At 43.1% G+C, this 18,961-nt stretch overlaps 1 protein-coding gene across 11 annotated transcripts in view; it reads right to left on the bottom strand.

Moving 5' to 3' along the window:
• BBX (BBX high mobility group box domain containing) overlaps nucleotides 1–18,609 on the bottom strand; it is a 297,900-nt gene extending 279,291 nt beyond the window's left edge. For 7 of the 11 annotated variants that reach the window (XM_066241808.1, XM_066241809.1, XM_066241811.1 and 4 more), the window contains exons 1-2: nucleotides 18,475–18,609; nucleotides 15,222–15,292 (exon numbers count right to left, since the gene is read on the bottom strand). The gene's annotated coding sequence lies outside the window, so the exon portion shown is untranslated. Of the gene's footprint in view, nucleotides 1–15,221; nucleotides 15,293–16,134; nucleotides 16,154–17,368; nucleotides 17,520–17,953; nucleotides 18,088–18,345; nucleotides 18,365–18,474 lie in introns of those variants that run through there. The other 4 variants (XM_066241805.1, XM_066241803.1, XM_066241801.1 and 1 more) reach the window with 4 other exon arrangements.
• Between the last annotated feature and the right edge of the window lie 352 nt (nucleotides 18,610–18,961).

Raw genomic sequence — 18,961 nt, 5'->3', positions numbered from 1 at the left:
ACTCATCGGTGACTCCAGCCCGTGGCTTACTAAGCCATGAGACAAACCACAGTTGGAAATACAAGTTGAAAGCATCCTGGAAAACCTGAAAACTGATTAAAAATTATACCCAATGATTCCATCCATCTGTAATCTCTCACAGACTATAGAAAAGTGCATTTTCACCTCTTTTGGAATCTCATGTTGTACTTTAGTAATTGTACTAGGGTCTTATTAATATACTCATAACTAATATAATTTCTCTAAGTAAAGGTAAGTATTAACTATAGTAGTTTATAATATTTTATTGGCATGTATTTGGACCCCTAGTTTCAAATTTAGTTCAAACATTTTCTATTTAGTATGCTTTTAACATGATTTGGTATATGTGGAATCCTCAAACACTTCACTTCAAAAGTGTCATTACAGATTGTGACATTAATAGCAATAAACAAAAGATGAAGAGAAATAAAAAGGAAGTCTGAAACACTTGACTGAAACATAACTTTAACAGAAAGCTTCATCTAAAAAAAAGTCAGTGGCCTTTAAAATAGACCAAAAGCCAAAAGAATTCACTAATATTTAAATAAAAGCCAAATTACAATTAGAAATCTAATTTTTAAAATCCACTCTAGTGCTTGGTTCAAATTAGTTTTATACCTTAATGACAGTGCCACAAACTCCACCCGACCCTTCCCCACCCCCTGCTGTTTCAGTGTCCAGCTCCCACGCTGGAATTAACTAGTTTTTCAGTGGTATTTACTCAGTACTATTTTATGCCGTATCTGTTAGAACAATTAGCACAGAATAACTTATATGATAGGTACTTACATCTAGTGGCCTTTTCCAGCCAGTAGTACACACTTGCTTTGAGGACAAGAGCTGTTCCATATTCATCTTTTTAATCTCAAGATCTAAATCAGACTCAATATGCCATAGGAACTCAATCCATGAAGGCTGAATTAAATTGACAATCGTTTTTGCTCCCAAAATATCACCAAAACTGAACCATATTTCTTTATTTGCATATTATTTAATATGCAAAATGTTCTTTGAACACCCAAGAAAAGAAGAAAGAAAGGTATCTGATGCCATAAATTTATGTTTCAATTTACCATCCCACTTGAATGAGAATAGCATGGAAGTGTTTATTGTGGGGTGATGAAACACAAGAAATGGAAGCCCACCCGCTTTAGTCAAGTATCAGTCAGCTAAAACAATGCAAGAGCAAACTTAATAAGACTACCATCCACAAAAGCTACTTTGCCAAAATAGGAAATACCCTATTTCCATGGCTTAGTATCAGAGGAAAAGGAAAGCCATCCAAAAAAAGAAAGATGGCCCTGGCTAGCTGGTTTGGTGGATAGAGCCTCCACCCAACGTATGGATGTCCTGGGTTCGATTCCTGGTCAGGGCACACAAGGAAAGTGACCATCTGCTTCTCTCCCCCTTTGTCCCCTCTTCTCTCCCTCTTGCCCTCCTGCAGCCAGTGGCTTGATTGGTTAGAGTGTCGGGCCAGGTGCTCAGGATAACTCAGCTGGTCCCAACATCAGCCTCAAGTGCTAAAAACAGTGCTGTTGATTTGAGCATCAGCCCGACGTGGGGGTTGCTGGGTAGATCCCGGTCAGGGCACATGTGGGAGTGTCTTGCTAGCTTCCCTCCTCTCACTTGGAAAAAAGAAAAAAGAAATGACATTTTAATTTCCCATATCTGAATAACTCTCTGACTTTGTTGATTTTGCAAAGATAAAAGAATTTTGGATGAACAGGGCTATTAATATAAAAATACAACATTATTATTGTATACTTTCTAAATGATTTGCTACTTGTATAAAATGTATAATTTATAAAAATCTTTTCTATTTATCAGAGCAGAAATAGGTTTCTTAGGTAAAATAAATCAAAGACCTATACACCACTTCAAAAGCTGGCAATTTTTAAATGACCCTATATCTAATTCATCAGACACTCTAAAATAAAGTCCATGAATCTGATTATTAACTTCTCCACTAATAAAGAATTTTTTTTCAAAGCAAGTGTCAGAAAACTATTTCATAAACACTCTCCATGTTATATTGGTAAATTTCTTTAGTAAAATACACTCACAAATTTAAGTGTTAAACGTACCAGAGTAAAAACATCAGAGAATATTCAGCCTCAAAAAGAACAAATCATTTCTAATGATGTACCAGAGGAATTACTAAATAGTAAGAACAATAACTGTCATTATTAGACATGTCTGTACTACACATACCAACTGGATAGAAAGTTCACTGTCAATTTATAAAGTAACTTTTGGACTGGTTACTCTTTGGGACATCACTGATAACAGGTTCCAGCTCAGAAACTTTCTCATCTATCCCCCTTAAGAGAGAGAGAGAGAACAGCAATCCAGCCCTATCACTTCAAAATGAAGATTTCTCTTTTGGGAGAAAGAAAGAAATGGGGCAAGTCTTGGCTGAAAGTTGCCCAAACCTTTTATTTCCAACCTCATGGAATGTGGCTCTAAAGGCAAATAAATACAGAAGAGGTGCAACAGACTGGCCCTGCAGCCAGGCATACCTGTGTGACCTCAGACAAGTTACTAAGCCAGCAACTTTGATTCCTCATCATTAAAATAGGGTTCCCTCTCATCAGACAGTTGTGAAAAATAAACTAGTAAAAGTAAAATGTGTGTTTCATAAAGAGGCCCTCAGTCCAAATTCACTTTCTCTCTTCCTCCCAAAGTAAACACTATTTGGCAAACTCTTCTAAAAACTGCTTTAAACTTTCCCTTAAGTATAAATGAAATGATACAGTAAGCCTATCACCCTAAAACACAAATATAACTGAATAAGGAATTCACTTATATTTATTTCATAAAAACAACAGGTAACTACTTCACATAGCTCTGCTAAAGGCACCTCATAACCCCTTCCTAATTGACACTTTCATGTAGGGAACAGGGTGAAGTCTTACATTCATATATCATCAACTTTATTATATGAACAGTGATAAATTCTAAAACACCTCAAAAACTACAAACAAATCTTTAAAATCAAATAATAGTTTTTAAAAAGTTCAAATCCAGATTCTAATATCAAATATTTGCAGGCAGTATCACACATAGGCACATTTGAGAATATAACAAAAGGATAACCGAGAGAAAGAGATAGGATGGGATGGAGGGATGGATGGATGGGATGGAGGGATGGAGGGATGGAGGGATGGATGGGATGAATGGGATGGATGGATGGGATGGATGGGATGAATGGGATGGAGGGATGGAGGGATGGAGGGATGAATGGATGGATAGATGGGGTGGATGGGATGAATGGGATGGAGGGATGGATGGGATGGAGGGATGGGAGGGAGGGAGGGAGGGAGGAAGAAAGGACAAAGAGAAAGACAGGAAAGAAGGAGAGGAGAAGAAAGAGGGGAAAAGGAAGGAAAGGAAGGAGGGAAAGAATATAAATTATAACTTCAGTAACTCCAAAGAGAATCAGTTTGACAGCTGGATGTAGAGAATTATTTTCTCATTTGTTCCATGTTCCACCACATTCCCTTGCAGTCAATGAGAACCCTACACTTGGGTGAGTTTGAGAGGTACACCAAAAGTGGGAAACAACTCAGCATTTCTTAATACTAAAAGAATCAGCACTGCTAATAAGACCCGCTCCGAATTACTAAATCTGTGGCTTTCCTACGGTAGTCAACCAATAATAAAAGAAGAACTTTCTTGAGCCCTTCACAGTTTCAGTCTATACCAACTGATGACTGACTTAAGTCTAACCATAACAGCAGATCACATCAGCTATCGCTTTATTCCTCAAGAACGTCATAGTGACTTTTCTTCACATCCAATTTTTCCATTTTCTATCGTTTTATAGAAAATTAAAAGTACATAGACGAGATCTTAACTTACATTTTCACAGTTAATTACTGAACATAAAGGTACCACTATAAAACAATAAATATAAAAACATTCTCAACTGAGAGTAGACTAACTTTACAGAAGACCTTTTCTATTTTTACTTCTCTAATAGGATGTAAGAACTGTGCAAATATAATAAGGGAAATATAGCCCTTCGTGAAACTTCTCACAACAGCCAACCATAATGAAAGTAGTCTAAATTTTGTTCACTGTAGCATAAGAAACATTCAACATGGTAAGCATTTCAAATGTTTATGGATACCAGTGTGTTTGTTTATCTAATAAAACTGACAATTATAACAACATAAAGGTTGCAATGTCAAGTGGATATATGAGGTTCGGCTAACAGGTGTGTGTGTGTGTGTGTGTGTGTGTGTGTGTGTGTGTTTATGCTTTCCTTACCCAGGACAGGAACCTTTCACCCTGCTCAACTTGGGAGGTATGTAAGATAGTAACTACTTTTGCTTACTACCATTTTGCTTTATCTGACTTTATAACCTCTAATGCCTTCGACCCTTATAGTTGAAGCCAAAGTGTTCCAACAGATAGTTTTACTGAGTTAAAATGTTAAGATATCTTCCATGATTCGCCAGCTTGCAATGAGCTGAAAATGTTCAAATGATCAGTCATCAGAATTAGCAAAAGAATTTTCGGCCCTGGCCGGTTGGCTCAGCGGTAGAGCGTCGGCCTAGCGTGCGGAGGACCCAGGTTCGATTCCCGGCCAGGGCACATAGGAGAAGCGCCCATTTGCTTCTCCACCCCTCCGCCGCGCCTTCCTCTCTGTCTCTCTCTTCCCCTCCCGCAGCCAAGGCTCCATTGGAGCAAAGATGGCCCGGGCGCTGGGGATGGCTCTGTGGCCTCTGCCCCAGGCGCTAGAGTGGCTCTGGTCGCAACATGGCCACGCCCAGGATGGGCAGAGCATCGCCCCCTGGTGGGCAGAGCGTCGCCCCCTGGTGGGCGTGCCGGGTGGATCCCGGTCGGGTGCATGCGGGAGTCTGTCTGACTGTCTCTCCCTGTTTCCAGCTTCAGGAAAAAAAAAAAAAAAAGAATTTTCATTGAGTGAACTGGGTAGTAATACCAGATAATTTTACTCTGTAGACTACAGAAATTAGTATGATTGAATCACAATCCCTTATGTGGAATCCTTAGATCTGGGTATGCTTCAGACTTTTGTATGTTTTTTAAAAAGTCAAAAAGCTAATGTAATAACTGTGCAAGGTGCCAGGTGGGTACTCAAAATATCGAGGGGAACATTCTGTAAAGTAGATGACTGCCTAACGCCATGCTGTACACATGAAACTAATACAGAATACTATTTAATGTAAACTGTAATTGAAAAATAAAATTTTTTTAAAAAGGTGAGAGTATATTGCACAGATTATTTACGACTTCTAGCTAGATCTAGGACAGCCTACACAATCAAACATATTGCTATATCTACAGCAAAGTATGTGAATACTCTTTCTATGTGAGCTTTAAAACTACTTTAAACATGCCCTTGACAGTTTAAGTCAGGTTTTTAAGGCACACTCTTAGGTAAGAGGTGCTTTTTTTTTTTTTCATTTTTAGAGAGGAGAGGGAGAGACAGAGAGAGAGAGAGAGAGGAGAGACAGAGAGAGAGAAGGGGGGAGGAGCTGGAAGCATCAACTCCCATATGTGCCTTGACCAGGCAAGCCCAGGGTTTCGAACCGGCAACCTCAGCATTTCCAGGTCGACGCTTAATCCACTGCGCCACCACAGGTCAGGCTAAGTCAGGTTTTGCATTTACCACCAAATAAGTTTTGATGCCAAACTTTTGGAGAGAAAAAAAAAAAGCTTTTAGTTTTTCAGAGATTTTATTTTTAGATAAAGTACTGTGAATATATAACCAATACTACTACTGATGAAAATACAAAGGTATTTTCAAAACATATACAGCTAATTAACTTACTATTTTCTTTTTTGACAGAGACAGAGAGAGGGACAGAGACGGAGAGACAGATAGAAAGGGATAGAGATGAAAAGCATCAATTCTTTGTTGCGGCACTTTAGTTGTTCAGATTGCTTTCTCATGTGCCTTGACCAGGGAGCAACAGCAGAGCAAGTGACCCCTTGCTCAAGCCAGCGACCATGGGGTCATGTCTATGATCCCATACTCAAGCCAGAAACCCCGTGCGCAAGCTGGTGAGTCTGCGTTCAAGCCGGTGACCATGGGGCTTCAAACCTGGGCCCTCTGAGTCCCAATCTGAGGCTTGATCCACAGCACGACCACCTGGTCAGGTGCTAATCAATTCATTTATTTTTTTATTTATTAATTTATTTTTTTATTTAGACAATTATATTTAACAGGGTGACACTGGTAAACCAGAGTACATAGATTTATAAAAAACATCTCCACATCATTTGGACAGTCGATTATGCTGTATATCAGGGGTCGGGAACCTATGGCTCGCGAGCCATATGTGGCTCTTTTGATGGCTGCATCTGGTTCGCAGACAAATCTTTAATAAAAAAAATAATAACCGGCCCTGGCCGGCTGGCTCAGTGGTAGAGCGTCGGCCTGGTGTGCAGGAGTCCCGGGTTCGATTCCCGGCCAGGGCACACAGGAGAAGCACCCATCTGCTTCTCCACCCCTCCTCCTCTCCTTCCTCTCTGTCTCTCTCTTCCCCTCCCGCAGCCAAGGCTCCAAAGGAGCAAAGTTGACCCAGGCGCTGAGGATGGCTCTGTGGCCTCTGCCTCAGGCGCTAGACTGGCTCTGGTCGCAACAGATCGATGCCCCAAATGGGCAAAACATCACCCCCTGGTGGGCATGCCGGGTGGATCCCGGTTGGGCGCATGCGGGAGTCTTTCTGACTGCCTCCCCGTTTTCAACTTCAGAAAAATACAAAAAAATAAAAAAATAATAATAACCTTAAAAATATAAAACATTCTCATGTATTACAATCCATTCATTTCCTACCACTCATGTTCATGGTTCGGGTGGCTGAGCCAATCACAGCTGTCCTCTGGGACAACACCAAATTTTTATTGGATAATGCATAACATACATGGGTCGTTGTATGGCTCTCACAGAATAACATTTTAAAATATGTGGCGTTCATAGCTCTCTCAGCCAAAAAAGTTCCCGACGCCTGCTGTATACCCATCACCCAAAGTAAAATCATCCTCTGTCTCCCTGGATTTTGTTTCTCTTTAAGCCCCTCCCCTTCCCCTCTCCCTCTCCCTCTCCCTCCCCTTCCCCTCTCCCCACCTTTCCCTCTCCCTGGTAACCACAGCACTTTTATCTATGTCCATGAGTCTCAATTTTGTGTCCCACCCACGTATGGAATCATACAGTTCTTAGCTTTTTCTGATTTACTTATTTCAATTTATTGAAGATGAAAGAGTATACCAAATTAAAATTTAGCAAAGCAGAAAAGATGTTCCTTGGAAATATAACCTTAAAAATTAAGAAATGCAAAGTTATTTCATTTTAATTAATTCAAACAAATAAAATTAATATTGAGACTACTTAAAATGAATGTTTCTGTTAGAGGTAACGAGTATTTGAGGAAGACAGTACTGTCTGAGAACTCTGATTCTGCTTGTAGCGGTTTTGACATCCTTTGCATTTGACCACGTGTTGCATTTTCCCCAGCTTTTAGTTTCCACATTGTTTGAGATTTCAGGGATTTGGTGTATTTCCCATTCATCTTCTTCACTTGCCTCTTTTTTATCTAAGTGTCTGTTCTGTGCAATATAATTTGTTACGCGCTCTGGATGTAATGCTTCTCAATCTTCATGCCTTTACACAAGGGTGTTTTAACTGGTTATGAAGAGTGCCCTAAGCAATTAGTTACAAAGAGTTAAAGTACCACAGTTCATAAAGGATTTCTCTTGTGTGTATGGGTATAGTCAAGGTTTTCATTACGATAACATGATTCTTACTTGTATTGTCATTTTTTTTTAAATTTTCCATTGACTTTAGTGAAAGAAGTGTGTGTGTGTGTGTGTGTGTGTGAGAGAGAGAGAGAGAGAGAGAGAGAAGCATTAACTCATTGCTCCACGTAGGTTTCCCATTTTAATTGTGTACTCACTGATTACTTCTCCTATGTGCCCTGACTGGGGTTCGAACCTGCAATCTTGGTGCTCAGGGATGATCCTCTATCCAGTGACCCACCCTGCCAGGGTGTATTCTGACATTCTTATAGAGAAAGAAGTGGCTTCATCACCCTGTGAACTATGTGTCGCGTGTGTCATGGTAGAAGAAAGTATGAGAAGTGATGCTCTAAAGCATTCTAAGATGTATCCAAGTCACCAGAGGGAATACTAAACTAACCACCTCGGAATATGAAAAGAGCTATTCTCCTGTCCTGTGCTTTATTTTTTTTTAAAGGTGAAAAAATCCTTCTCCAAACCTGAAAGAGCAATGTACTTAGCTATGAAAGCCTCAGCTATTCTTTTTGTTTCTTTCCTCTGGTTACTCTTATTTCCTTCAGTAACCAATTACTTGAACAGCTCCTCACACCCAGTGAAAAACACAGTAGTGTTTCACGATACCAGAGCTGAGAATTACTTTAAAGCAGCCACTCACAACCTCTTTCATCTCGTGGCAAATATTAATTACTAACATTCTGTGGCACACCAAAAAATATATATCTTGACCAAAAAAAAAAAAGATACAATTTTGATTCATTCACACCAGACATCTATTGTTGTGATGGTTGCTGTCATTTTAAAAAATTTTTATTGACTTTACTGGAGTGACATTGGATAATAAAATTATACAGGTTTCTGGAGGAAGGGGGTAGAGGGGTAAGAGGTGGTGAAGGCGGGCGATTTGACTTGGGGTGGTGAACACACCAGGCAATAGAAAGATGATGTATTACAGAACTGTATACCTGAACCTGTTGTCATTTTCTTGTTTGCAGGCCTACGACTAAATGGTCAAGTATTTAATGTTTTAAAGTTTTGGAGGACACACCATTGTGCTACAGTACACAGGTTGAAAATCGCTGCTTTAGAGAAAACTAAAATTAAAGGTACAGGTAAATCTTTGAGGAATTTCTTTTTTTTTAAATGAGAGGAGGGGAGACAGACAGACTCCCATATGTGCCTTGACCCGGGTGCACCCCACAACCCCCATCTGGGGCCGATGTTCAAATCAACTAAGCTGGCCCTGGCCGGTTGGCTCAGCGGTAGAGCGTCGGCCTGGCGTGCGGGGGACCCGGGTTTGATTCCCGGCCAGGGCACATAGGAGAAGCGTCCATTTGCTTCTCCACCCCCACCCCCTCCTTCCTCTCTGTCTCTCTCTTCCCCTCCCGCAGACAAGGCTCCATTGGAGCAAAGATGGCCCGGGCGCTGGGGATGGCTCCTCGGCCCCTGCCCCAGGCGCTAGAGTGTCTCTGGTCGCGGCAGAGCAATGCCCCGGAGGGGCAGAGCATCGCCCCCTGGTGGGCAGAGCATCGCCCCTGGTGGGCGTGCCGGGTGGATCCCGGTCGGGTGCATGCGGAAGTCTGTCTGGCTGTCTCTCCCCGTTTCCAGCTTCAGAAAAATACAAAAAAAAAAAAAATCAACCAAGCTATCCTCAGCGCCCAGGGCCAATGTCTGAACCAACTGAACTACTGGCTTCAAGAGGGGAAGAGAGAGAGAAGGGGAAGAGGGAGAGGAAGAGAAGCAGATGATCACTCTTCATGTATGCTATGACCAGGCCTTGAACCCAGGACTTCTGCACACTGGGCTGACACTCTATCCATCGAGGAAACTGGCCAGGGCCTTAGGTACATATTTCAAACTTAGTGGGAGTTAGGATGAAGTTGAGATGTAACTATAAAAATCTACACTGGATTTTTAGTGCTGATTGTGTATAACGGTCATGACAGACATCGTTGTCTTTGTAATTCTCATTCTGTAGCATGGTAAAGAATATGACCTTTTGCACATAGGATAACTGAAGCTTACTCCAAAGGGACATGCTCAAAGTCTCTCAGCTTAGTAAGCAACAGACGCAGGAGTAGAACTCAGGTTCTTTGCCTGCAAAGATTCTGTTCCTTGTACTACAGCTGCTACTGCAGGATTATCTACAAGTGTATCTACAAGGACAGTGAGAGTCCTCTCAGTATTGCAAAAGGCTGACTGACATACAGCCATAGAATTCTGAAGTTGGAAGAGACCTCAGAAGTCAATGAACTCTAAGCTCAAATTCAGTACATAACTCCCATTCAACCTTTAGCCGTCTGTCCCTATACCAGTTTCTCAAAGTGTATCAGAGGACCCCACGCCTGCCTCAGTATCCCCTAGAGCAGCAGTTCTCAACCTGTGGGTTGCGACCCCGGTAGGGTTGCCTAAAGCCATTGGAAAATACATAATGCATATCAGGTATTTACATTCCGAATCATAACTGTAGCAAAATTACAGTTATGAAGTAGCCACCAAAATTATTTTTTGGTTTGGGGTCACCGCAACATGAGGAACTGTATTGAGGGGTCACAGCATTAGAAAGGTTGAGAACCACTGCCCTAGAGTACTAGTTAAAATGCCGATTCCTGAGCCACACACCAGACACATGGACTCAGAATATCTTGGAGTGGGGCCTGAAGGCTTCTCCTTTTAGCAAGCACTGAAAGTTGGTGCTTCTCAAACTGTAAGTCATAAAAGTCAATTTAGTGAATGACCCCTGCATTTATATCTTAGTTAAATAATGTGGAACAGATTAGACTTAGAGGATTAGATAGGAATAGAAAACATCAGAGGGCACTGCTCTTAGTACTGCTTCAAAAAACTTCTGTTTCAGTTTTTATATGTGCATTCGGACATAAAAGGTATTTCTTATATACATCTCAGCAAAAAACATTGAAGAAATACAGCTGCTTTAAACAACTTTTGTCCTTGTTCTTATTTCTCCTTTGAAATAAGTTATCAATCTTTCATTCAATTATCCCTTTCTATGGAATAATTCATGGATAAAATCCTTCTCTGTCCTTTTAGATCTCAGTGATTCCATTCCAGGAACTTATTTATTCCTTGATATTTTCACCCTAAGGCCATGTTTAACTTGGTTTAATTCTTTAATCATTATTTTACAATATTTTTAACTTTTCTAAAATTTTATAAGATTCAACTCATTCTGATATTTACTTTAGATTTTATACAACCTTCTCACTAGCTGAAGTTATTTCATTCTCTAGATCCTTGAACTGACTCACACATTCTAACTTAATAAGTTTATATTTTGGTATGTGTCAATGTTTCAAGGCCTATATTTAATCATTTCATTCCCATAGCCTTCCACCTTCTCTCTATATACTTTTAGACAGAATCCTTTACTGGCTTGCCTTATTTTGCATTTCCACTGTATAATTGATTTTTTAATTCTCACTTTATCTCTTTCTTTGAAAGAAAAAAAAAAGAAAACAATTCTCATTAATACAGGAGGATTTTCTGTGTATATCTTTACCATTTTTGAAATGATGTCCTGGCATTTCAAGGAACTGTAATTGCCTTCTAAGGAATAATATGAACACATATGAATGTTAAGTGAAAGCTGTACTCACAAAGTGCTTTCCTCAGGGATGACTTAAAACACAGGAATCTCTGCACTTCAACACCATACGTGATAACTGCCCTTTAGATAGTACAACCCCACCCCACTCCCCATTGAATGGCAGTCAAAGAATTTTTTAATTGGAAGAACTTCCATTCAGTCTTCAGTTACCTCCTTCAGAGCAGTGTTTCTCATGTATAGCCTGAGGATTACCTGCATCTCATTTACCTGGGGCACATGATAAAAACGAAGCCATATAATGACAATGTTCTTATAATTTGACTTCACTTTCATTTCATAGTAAGGGGAAGGGAGCCTACGAAAACTATAGGATACCACTCGGACCTATTTTAAAAGGTGTCCTTAGTGATGAATTGTTAAAACAAAAAAGGAAAAAGAACAAAAAGACTTCAAATAAGTTCACTAAGTGTTGACTTCTTAGGTTAAGTACTTCTTAGGTTAAGTACTTCTTAGGTTAAGTACTTCTTAGGTTAAGCACCTGCTTATTAAGTTTAAATATTAAAATACAGGTATGCCACAGTGGTGGTGATGCAATATGCCAAAATTCCTTGCCTAAATTTAATAATTTAGAACATTTAGGCCCTGGCTGGTTGGCTCAGCGGTAGAGTGTCTGCCCAGTGTTTGGAAGTGCTGGGTTCAATTCCCAGTCAGGGCACACAGGAGAAGCGACCATCTGCTTTTCCATACCTCCCCCTTCTCTCTCTCTCTTTCTCTTTCTCTCTCTGTCTCTCTCTCTCTTCCCCTCCCACAGCCATGGATAGAATGGTTCAAGCAAGTTGGCCCCAGGTGCTGAGGATGGCTCCATGGCCTCACCTTAGGTGCTAAAATAGCTCGGTTGCCAAGCAACGAGCAGTGGCCCTAAATGGACAGAGCATCAGTCCCAGACCCAGTTGTCAGGTGGGCAATGAGGGAGTCTACCTGCCTCCCTGCCTCTTAAAAAATAAAGAATTTAGAACATTTAAATAGCACAATTTTAAACATTTTTTGCACTTTTGTAAGACAGTAATAACTTCAGAATTTCCTTTAGTACAGCAAAAGCAGGCATGCCTATAATGAGGCTATTTTCAAAAAGACTTTGTAATAAGGTTGAGATGTAAAGTCTTTATTATTTCTATTAAAGTTCTATAATATTAAATTCACTGATACTCACGGTTAAGATCCTTTGGATGGTTCTTGCTTTACCCACGTTCTTTATGAAATGTGGGAAAACAAACTTTAAGTATGATAGCTATTGATTAATAATTAAAAATTATGCTCGTAATTTTACTGAAAACATGGCTAAATACTTTAACTGCCAAGTTGGATTTTTATGCGTTGTGCCACATTATTTTAAGATTGTTGTTTCTTCTTCCTTTACTACGTACAAAAAACTTAGCAACTCCATAGTTACTTACAGCACAAACAAACCGCAATTATTTACATGTTCATCCTAGCTTTCACTCAAATGTCTAGGCAAAACTCCTCTGTTTCGATGGATTAAGCATTAAGATCAGGTCTATAAAGCCAATGGTGGAATATACTTTTCAAGTTTTATAGCAGAGCTATACATATGTTAAAAGCAGAGTTGCCTCACAAACTCTTAAACCTGGAACTTTTTTTTTTTTTAATCTGGATACTAAAACCAAGAAGGATTTTAAAAAGTGTAACAATTGCCAATATTTAATATCTAAATCTCCAGTGAAAGATTCTTTCTAAAACTGCCACAGTACCTCCCAAATATATAGCACTGAAAAACAAGATAGATGAGTCTCCTTTTCAATAGCAAGCATTAAAGATAAGATGCAAACTAAGGCTTCAGTTTCAGAGCTGAATAAGAGATATGTAGACTAATATAATGTGAAATCTGGAAACACTTGGTGATGTAGAAGCAAAACCTTTATCTAAATTCTTGTTTTGATAATTAAATCTCAAATCTAGCAAGTACATTTTAGATGCAAATAACTAGTAATTCACTGTTAGGGTGACTTTTTACAATTACTACTACAAGTTTTATACTATAAAAACTTCTTTGACTTCAAAGACCAAGACTATTCTTGAAAATAATATTATTTTAATGAAGCAGTTACTTGATATCTCAAAGAAATACATGAGAGACCATCAAATAGCTTTTATTCTGGAAATTACAGATTCCCATATTAAATTTTGAATTGGCCAAATACATTTCCATGGAGAAAGAACTAACATTAAAAGTTTGTGCCAGTGAGCAAAATAATGTGTCTCACATGTATAACTGTGATGTTCTTTAGTAATCAAGAATGCACTTTGAATACTCTTGCCATATGTTCAAAAATAAAGAATTTTTCTCCCAAACAAGCTTAAAAAATAATCAGTGATATAAAATCCATATATTTTGGTGTGCACTAAATTCACTTTACAGAACAATCTCAATCTGACCACTCCAATTGGCCTTTTATGTATGCTATATTAGGAAGTTCTCAAAACTATTTGAAATGTTATATTGACATTTGATAAAAGATGTCTGACACAGAGTTTATATCTTACTTCATCTAAGGTTCTCAGCAATGTTAAAGTATATTTTGCTACTGTATGGAAATTACCAGAAAGGCCTGGTCTCCAAACTCAATTCCTCTTAATACTAAAATGACCTTTTAGTACACGCACAATTTCCCAGCAAGCCAAGAAACAATACAGATAAGTTCCCTTTTTTTTTCTATTATGGAAAACTGAGTCCAAGTTCATTTTCATTCACAAAATACAGGGGTGGGAAAAATCAGGTTTACAGTTGTAACACAAGTAAGTAATACAACAATACATAATAATACAAGAATAATCTCTGTTTTGCATACTCAAACTGTAAATCTACTTTTGCCCACCCTGTTTAATCTCCATCTTCACTATGGTAGGCTTACAAAGCACCACGGCTGATTTATATTATTAAAACAACCACTTTTCTTAACATATCAGCAACTTAAAGAGTACCTGAGGAGTTCCTTACAAGGGAGAGGCAAAATTACAAGTTGGTTTTCTACAGTTTGAGCTCATCGTGATGCTTTCTAATGCTCTATAAACCCTCAGTTTTCACAGACGCCATTACTTCTCACAAGTTTTTCAGGCACTTGCTGTCCCACACATTATTTCACAGATTTTTCAGTATCTGAAAAAGGTACTTAATAATGAATTTCAAAGTCACTATCTATTGTATATGCAGACTGTTAAAATGTACCCAATTTCTCCAAATACATACATTGTGAAGGAAATAAATTATCATCAATATGGTCACAGTTATTTGCCTTTACAATCAAGCTGGTTGGTACACTAGATGTTAGATTTACTACACTGTCCCGTCCGCTCTTTCCAGCTACAAAAGTCATTGTCACAAACAACACAAGTCGCCAAAGAAAGAGGCCTAGGAAGGAATAAACGAAACTTGCTCACTATAATTAGCGAGGCCTTCTGTACAATGCTTCCCTGGGTTTTCAATAATTCTCTCCACTCATAAGCTGCACTCTTTGTACAATATTAACTAACATTAAATATCCTAAGCCTTCAACTCTGTAAATTTCATTAACGATTAAAATGCTTATTTGGAAGTAAGTTTTTAAATAACACTTAATTGCATATAAACGTGCAATGAACATTTAAACTATCTTAAAATAACAGTAAGGGCAGCTGAAATCTAAATACTAAGAATCCTAAATTGGCTTCTGCTATGGGAACCTCAGTGAAACTAATATTCTGCAGTGTTGCAATCTCAATCAAGCATCTTCTCTTGTAAACAGTAAGGACCCTTAAGTCATTAGTAAAAAAAGCCATCCGGGTTTCCTATATGAAGAGTTTGCATACTTACCCAGGAAGGCAAATGGAAAGTACACAGGGAGGAGATGAACTGCGGCAAAGCCTTTGTCATATGATAGTGACCTATAAAGTATCAAATAAAGGTACATCATCAGTATGTTAGAGCTTTCCAAGAGTCCCAACTCCTGCAACATCTACGAAGGACTCCCCCAAAACCCAGGAGTCCATCTGTCATCAACCCCTTCCCTCCCTTCACCCCACGTGCGAACTGTGGGGCAATAAAAGCAAAGAAGCTCCCCGGCTTCAGTCAGAGGGCAGAGGCTGAGGGTAGCCCGGATGGCATTCCAAGGTACCTCCCTATACTCCCCGTCTGTACAAAGCACAAAGTTGATCTATTCTGCAAACCCAAAACCCACACCGCGACCATTCATCAAGTTGCACAAGTGATCGCCGCCCCCAGGACAAATACACCAGTAACTAAATCATAGCAATCGATCGGCAGCCCGAGCCTCCACGGTGCCCAGGAGCCAGGCGGAGGTAGCACGGCGATGGCAGCGGGGCCAGGTAGCGCAGCCCTCAGCCCTGCAGACCTGGGCTGCCACAGCCATTGCCCAAACGCCCGGCTCCGGTCTCAATCCCGAAACTGGAGATCGGAACCGAACGAGGAGACACACTAGCCCGAGCCCCGGGCGGCAAGTGCACGGCCACCAGGTCTGCGAGTTCAGGGTGGGGGGCGCTGGGAAACGGAGAGGGAGGGAGGGAGCACGAGATCCCACCCTGGCTTTGTTGCTGGTCACCATCAAGTTTGCATCTTAGTACAAAATGTCGATCTTAAAGGCTGACAAGACAGAGGCAGAGGGAGAAAGAGAAAGAGAATAGAGTCCATCTTGCTTTGGGGAAGAGGGGAGAGAAAAAAAAAATGAAGTGCAAATCCCACACTCCGGGCGTAAAAGTCTGCTGAACACCTTTTCATAACGGAGGAGCAACGAGTGGGGTATCCCCGCGGCCGTGGCCGCTCGAACTGGCGGCAGCCTGGGCAGAGAAAGCCTCCCTCTCCTCCTCTTCCTCCTCCTTCCCCGCCTCCTCCTCTCTCTCCTCCTCCCGCGGGCCCCGGCGAAGATCCCGCCGCCACCGCCGCTGCCTCCACTGCCCCCCAGGGAGGCACCGCCGCCCGGCCGGGCGCTGCCATTCCGGGCTCGGACCGCGCGCTGCGCGTGGGGCCGGGCGCCGGGTGGCCGCACGGGGACGTCCGCGCCGGGGACCCCCGCGCCCCCTCGCCGCGGGCTGGCTACACAAGTCGCGCGAGCAGAGGTGGTGGCGGCGCGCAGAGCAGGGGGCGCGCGTGAGGGCCCCCACGCCGCGAGTGGGCAGCCCCAGGGGATGGCGAAGAACGCCCCTCCCCGCGCGGGGAAAGTACCCCAGTCCCGGCAGCCCGGCGGCCGCGCACGGGAGACGAGAACTGGACGTGTCATTAGCAGGACAGGCAATGGTTTCAAAGCCCCAGGCCAATGATCATTAGCAGAGGCAGAGCTCGTTCCGTCCCCATCCCCCACAACCTCCACCCACCTTCCCCTTCGAGCCACCACCCCCCCGACCTCCACCCCACCTCGCGAAACTTTTCAGCGAGAGCCACCTGGACTCATTTGTCCTCAGTGAAAATATTGACTAGACCCTCCACACCGGGAAGGAAGGGGGAATGCATGCTTTATTTTCCTTTCTACAGAAAGGAAAGCAAAAAATAGCTTCTCTCTCCGTCTCTCCCTCTCCCCCCCCCCCCCCTCTGTCGTACATGTTGTGTCTTAGCTTTTTGCATCGTTTCGTTTTACCTTCCTCATTTAGCAGAAATGATCGGGGGATATTTCACACATTAACGTGTTCCAGATTCCTGGATTCAGGGTCCTTGTAAATTACAGGACTCGGGTTTGGTCTCAGTTACGTTAAGTTTCATACGATACCAAAAAAATTAAAAAATAATAATACGTTTCTGAGGGTGAGCAAGCGGAGACGAGGTGGAGGAGGAAAAGAAACCTCGAGTCTGATTTCTGTAATTTACTAGCGACCCGGATCGCGGCAAATAACAGTGTAACACGAGTGTGGCTTTAGAGAGCTGGGGAGCTCTGTCGAGAGGCATCGACCCCATCCCCGGATGAAAGATCTGCAAGTTTTCTGTCATCGCAACCATGCAATGCCATAACTTACCTTCAGAAATAAGACTTTAAACAGCCAAGGCCTTCCTCCTCCCCGCCACCGCCACCCCTAGCCTGGCTCTCTCCACCTTAAACTTATTGACACAACATAATCCCACATTCAAGCAAAATCCTGACACAGCCTCCCTCCTCCTCTTCCCCCTCCTCTCTTCCCTCCCGTTCTCTTCTCTTCTCTTCTCTTCCCTCTTCTCTCTCTCTCTCTCTCTCTCTCTCTCTCTCGTCCCCCCCCCCCCACCTCTCGTTCCCTCCCTCTTCGCTCTCCCCTTCTCCCTCGCCCTCTTCCCTCTCCTCCTATTCTTCCTCCTGGCTACTCTGGCACTAAAACAGCACTTTCTCTACTCGCCGCGCATTTGGTTGGGGGGGCGGGGGGTGAGAGGGCAGCGATCCGCGGGGCCGGAACACCCAAATCCCAAACTCCAGATGAACGAGCCACCGGGCTGCTGCCGTTCCCGGTCACCAACGCACACGACACGTTCCATAAATCCACCGAGGGCTGGCTCCGCGTACCTTCCTCCCCTGCCCCTGCTCCCCAGGCCCCACCTCCCCGGCAGCCGAGACCAGGCTGGGATCCACGTACTTTCGCCGCGATGAAGTTTGGGGCTCCCCGGGCGGCCACGAGCCGCCCGCCGGCGTGAGGGCTCTGTTGTTGTTTTCCTCGGGCTGCTCCTGCCCGCGCCCCGGCCCCCGTGCCCCCTCTCGGGCGGCGCTGCCTGTGTGCCGAGAGGTGCTGGTTGCAAACGCAGCCTGGCACCGGCTGGCCTACTACTCCCCAGCCCGGCCCCCAGCCTCCCGCCCGCGGGGCACTGCCTCCGCGCCCCCCGCCCCCGCCGGCGCGGCCGCCGCGACCCTCGCCCCCGACCTCTCCCGACCCAAAGTTTTGGCAGAGGGGGAAAGTGCCCGGGGAGCGGGGCGGCTGGCGGCGGCTCCCGACGCGCGGGGTTCCCTCCGTCTTCCTCAAGTCCACCCTACCGGCTGCCGCCGCCGCCGCTGCTCCTGCCGCGGAGTCCTTGGGGCTGCAGCCCGGCGGCTCGCAAGTGACTAGGAAAACAGAAAGTGCGGGGAGAGCGCCGGCGAAGGCTGGGGATGAGGGGCGCCTACCTCGCGGGCTCGCCGGCTGTAAGGGCGTGTGTGTGGCTCGCCCTCCCCGGCCAGTCAGGGGTTCTCTATGGGAAAGTGGAGAGGAGCTCGCGGAGCCGCTCTGCCTCCGCTCCACTGTACACTGCTCCACATACAGTACATGCAACCCGGAGAGACTGAAAACACTCATTTTATATAAGGCAGCCTGCCATTGGCCCGCGCCCTGACAGACAGGCCGCGCGGCCAAACAGAAGGCCCGTTACACCCAAACACACGCACACATACACACATTTCACAGAGACACACAAAGATCATCACATTTTCTATTTTCTAATGTTCGGGACCTGTAGACAGTAGGAGAGGACAGGTAGAAAGGCCCAGCGGAGTGAGGGAAGGGCGGAAAACCCTGTGTGCACCAAGTTGCAAGGCTGGAAACTGGTGTCCCTTGGACTTAAGAGGGTGATAGTAATAAACTACAACTCCACTGGATATGGAAGTGAGGGGTTTT

This window comes from Saccopteryx bilineata, chromosome 8 (genome assembly GCF_036850765.1).
Source record: "Saccopteryx bilineata isolate mSacBil1 chromosome 8, mSacBil1_pri_phased_curated, whole genome shotgun sequence".
Lineage (NCBI taxonomy): Eukaryota > Metazoa > Chordata > Mammalia > Chiroptera > Emballonuridae > Saccopteryx > Saccopteryx bilineata.
This window is presented reverse-complemented; position numbering and strand designations above follow the sequence as displayed.